Source organism: Corvus brachyrhynchos, unplaced genomic scaffold (assembly GCF_000691975.1).
Source record: "Corvus brachyrhynchos isolate BGI_N302 unplaced genomic scaffold, ASM69197v1 scaffold125, whole genome shotgun sequence".
NCBI lineage: Eukaryota > Metazoa > Chordata > Aves > Passeriformes > Corvidae > Corvus > Corvus brachyrhynchos.
The window spans coordinates 1,124,370-1,128,738 of record NW_008238342.1 but is presented as its reverse complement, the minus strand read 5'-3'; the positions used below and the strand labels follow the sequence as shown (position 1 = coordinate 1,128,738).

General features: G+C 57.0%; 1 long non-coding RNA gene across 1 annotated transcript; it reads right to left on the bottom strand.

Annotated features, from left to right (window-relative positions):
• Positions 1-2,311: 2,311 nt before the first annotated feature.
• LOC108446927 lies at positions 2,312-3,209 on the bottom strand. Its single transcript, XR_001862268.1, has 2 exons — positions 2,955-3,209; positions 2,312-2,849 (listed from the first exon to the last, which is right to left on the bottom strand). It is a non-coding gene; the product is annotated as an uncharacterized LOC108446927 (long non-coding RNA).
• Between the last annotated feature and the right edge of the window lie 1,160 nt (positions 3,210-4,369).

Genomic DNA, 4,369 nt, shown 5'->3' with positions numbered 1-4,369 from the left:
CTGGGGGCGGGCCCTGCGGACGGCCCCGTGATTGGCCAGGCTGCGCTCCTAGCCCCGCCCACCGCTCAGATTGACAGCGCAAGAGACCAATCAGTGCGGGGAAAGCGCCCCTCGCGTGCGGCGCCGCGCACGCGGGGCGGGAGGAGGAGGAGCCGCGTGGGGAGCGCGCAGCGCGCACGCGCAGGGCTGTGTCACGGGGGTGTGACGTCATGTCGCGACATCAAGGAGGCGCTGAGGGCGCTGGGGGTGCTCGGCCGCGTCTGGGGCTGCGGCTCCTTAAATCCGAGCGCTGCAGGCAGGGGCTGCTCGGGGCCGGGGCTGCTGGGGGCCCAAAGCGATGGGAGTGGCTGGCGCAGTGGTCTCGGAGGCGGCTCCCAGCGTCGGCCGTGTTGCGGCCCCATGGAAGCGCCTCCGCGTTAACTCGCTGGCGCCCACGCACTGGAGCTGCGTTATCTGCTGCCCTCGTGGGAGCTGGAACTCACCCTTGGCAGGCAGGGGAAATGCAAACCTGCCCGAGGAAGTGAAAGGAATTTGAAATATCTTTGTGCTTTCCATTTCTTGCCCTCTTTCTTCCCCACTTGCCGTTGCTGCACCGCAGTGACAGGGCCCGGGGAGGGGCTGGCTGAGGGCACCTCGGTGTCCCCCGTTGTTCCCGTGCTCCCGGGTGTCCCCAGGGCGTGTCCCTGGCCGTGTGCCGGGGCAGGGAGGTGCTCCCAGGTGCTCAGCAGTGTCTGCGGTGCCCTGGGGCACAGCACAAGCTGAGATGTTTCTCCCCTGTGGCTGTGGATTTTTCTCCCCTCTGCCGTGCTTCCTCAGGGGACGGGGTTGCTCGCTGCCCTCGTGTCACACAGAGCCAAGGCTGGGGCTCTTCTGGGCCTGCTCACCTGGGCACACCTGAGAAAGCGCAGATCCCAGAACCCTTTCATGTACTTGCAGGACATTCGTTGCCCAGCAGTAGGGCTTGAATTGGCAGTGTGGGCGATTGAGAGGGTTATTCCTCTATTAGGAACAGACCCAGAGAGTTCATCACTGTTGGACAGGTTGGGACATGACTGGCTCTTTATCCTACTACCTGTGCCAGGAGTTGTCCAGGGCATTTCGAGCCACTTAGCTCTGTTCTTAGGGATCTGTCACCAACATGAAGCTCTGTGGTTACAGCTTTCATGGACCTGCTGGAGCAGAGCCATGAAGATGCTCCAAGGGCTGGAGCCCCTCTGCTCTGCAGCCAGGCTGGGAGAGCTGGGGGTGCTCACCTGGAGAGGAGAAGGCTCTAGGGAGACCTCAGAGCCCCTTCCAGTGCCTAAAGGGGCTCCAGGAGAGCTGGAGAGGGACTTTAGACAAGGTTCTGGAGTGACAAAACCAGAGGAACTGGCTTCCCACTGCCAGAGGGCAGGGTTAGATGGGATATTGGGAACAAATTCTACCCTGTGAGGGTGAGGAGGCCATGTGCCCAGAGAAGCTGTGGCTGCCCCATCCCTGGATGTGTTCCAGGCCAGGTTGGACAGGGCTTGGAGCAAACTGGGATAGTGGAAGGGACATAGACATGGACATAGAAGTGACAGGGACATGGAATGAGATGAACTTTAAGGTCCCTCCCAATCCAAACCATTCTGTGATTCCATAAACACCCACTCTGTTTGTTTTCTGGACACAGGAATCTTTCTTCTTTTCCCTCTCTGCTGCCCCATCTGTCAGTAACTGTGGATTCACACCTTAATTAATACAGAATTTGGCAACTGGTAATCCAGTCGTATCTCACTGGAAAACTGCCCTGGGCCAGGATCCAAGTCAGACCCCACCAGCAGTGAGGAACAAATTTTAATAAGGATGCAGAAGGACAAAGTTTTCTCAAACAGAAGCATTTCCCTTCTCAGTCCTCAGTCCTGTCAGGGTCCTGCATCTCCCCTACCTGATGCTTGCTCTGAGAGTCTGAGAAAGGGCATAAAACCCTTCAGTTTCTAAGTGAAACATTGCAAAAATTGTCCAAGTTCAGTGCAAGAAGCTGGGAAAAAAGCTCTGCCCTTTCCCTGGGAGTTCCTGGAACTGAATGCACCCTGCTCAGAATAGAAGTGTTTTATAGGGAGCTGTGACTTGCCTTTTCTGTCTCTTTTCCCGATTCACTCTGGAGAATGAGATTTTTTTCAGAGTAATCCAGTAGCCCAGGGAGGATTTGTACGCGCAGATTGCTCCTAATCTCTGCCACAGGGTCAGAGAGCTGCAATGCAGCTCGGAGGAGGTTGAATCATAAAAAAATATGGCAGACATGGTAAGTATTTGGCATGTTCCATGCAACAAAAGATGAACAACAGCAACTGGGCCATTATCTTTATTTGCTAAAAATAGAGTCCCGCAAAGTTTAAAGAAAAGTATTTTATATTTGTAAACCTCTCCTCTCCCTGTTAAAGAGCCTTCAAAGATGGGCTTTGTGGCTTTGGGCTGTCGCATCCCCTTTCAAAGGCTGCCCTGCGCTCAGACAATTGAAACTCGAGACAACATCAGCCACAGCGGGGTGGGGGGAATGAATAGTTGTGCCATGACCCTGCTCTCCTCGCTCAGCCGAGCCTGGCACGTGAATGGGAGCTCTGCAGCAGCTCCATCCCCCAGGCAGCCGCATCCCGCAGCCGGGATGCCCACGGCACACCGCAGGTGGCCCGGCCGTGCAGGGCACCGAGGGCGCTGGCAGGGCCAGCAGAGAGCCAGCACCCAGCTCGTTTGCCCGCACCGCTGCTGAGCTTTGCACGGGCACTCGATACCCTTGGAGCTGCCGGTGGGTGCAGAGCTGGGTTCTGGCTGCCCCTCCACGCCTCCAAGGAGCCTCTCATCACTCGCGCACTCGCTGCCCTGGTACCCTATAATGAGGAAAAAAAACCCCAAAGCCCCGGATCTCCTTTGCTTTTCCGGCTTCAGAGAAACCGATTTAGCCCAGTCTGAGGTTTTGGGCGGCTCTGTTGTACCTGAGGATATTTGGGCATCGATGCAGAAACCAGCGCTTGCAATAGAGCAGTCCCAAAGCCACCCACGAGTGGTCACACGGCAGGAGGGGATGATGCGATGCCCAGCACCAGACCCATAAAGACAGAACAATAGGGCTATTTTCATGCAAGAGAGTTCAGAGGTCTCCTCGGGGAGCCAAACCTCTTGCTGGCCCATCATCCACGAGAAAAACAAGACAGAGCTCTGGAACCCTGTCTTCCCTGCGGTATAAGCACCAGCTTCAGCCGGGGCGTGACAGAAATCTATTGTCTCTAAGGCTGTATTTCGATGCAAAATGCTCTGGCAAAGCCAGCCATCCTCCTCCCCCTCCCCCCCCCTCCCCACGTGTGGCTATTGTTTGAAGTGCAGAACAATTGAAGGGTGCTCTCATGGGCTAAAGATAGAACGGCAGCTGGTGCTGTCCTTTTCCCTGTAACTGAGAATAAAACAATGCCCGAGTATTGTCTGCACTGCTGGAGCAGTGACATTGGACTCTCTGCCAAGAGAGCATCTAAAAGATCAATGAAACCCGGGTTTATTTATAAGCGGCTAGTGTCATTTCTTCCCCAAAGTAATTTCACTTCCTTGGCTTTTCCACCAGACCATTCTGTGCCGTGAAGTGGCCGCGGAGTGAGGTATAAATAGCCCGAGCCTGGCTGCGACAGGGGCAGCAGGACCGGCTGGTGGCAAACGGAGCTGCCGTGCTGGGCTGCACCTTTGCTTCCCCGAGCTGTGCCCAAGCCTCGACAGCACCAGGGTGGGGACCAGGCAGGGATGCTGATCCCCTTCTGCCGGCAGGGAGCAGGTCCCTGCAGGCACAGCCCCAGTGCTGGACGTGCAGGGACCAAGCAGCTGGTCCCTGGGACCAGATCTCCACCAACACCAGCACTTACTTCCCGGGGCAGCTTTTAGAATCAGCCTGAGAATATCCCGGCTTGGAAGGGACACACTGCGTTCATCAAAGCCCAGCTCCTGGCCCTGCACAGACACCCCAACAACCCCACCCTGGCCATCCCTGGCAGCGCTGTCCAAACGCTCCTGGAGCTCTGGCATCGGGGCCGTGCCCATTCCCTGGGGAGCCTGGGCAGTGCCCAGCACCCTCTGGGGGAAGAACCTTTCCCTGATACCCAGCCTGAACCTGCCCTGACACAGCTCCAGCCGTTCCCTGGGTGCTGTCCCTGGTCACAGAGAGCAGAGATCAGTGCCTGCCCCTCTGCTGCCCCTCGGGAGGGAGTTACAGACTTCCAGGGAGGGTTATTTCACTTACCTGCCACCAAGCAGGTGGGAGCACAGGCTGTATGTGTGTGTCCAGCTCAGCTGCTCTGCTGGGGTGCTCAGGAAACCCTTGATCCCAAAAGCCATGGGACAGAGCCTTGTTTAGGTACAGGGGATAGCT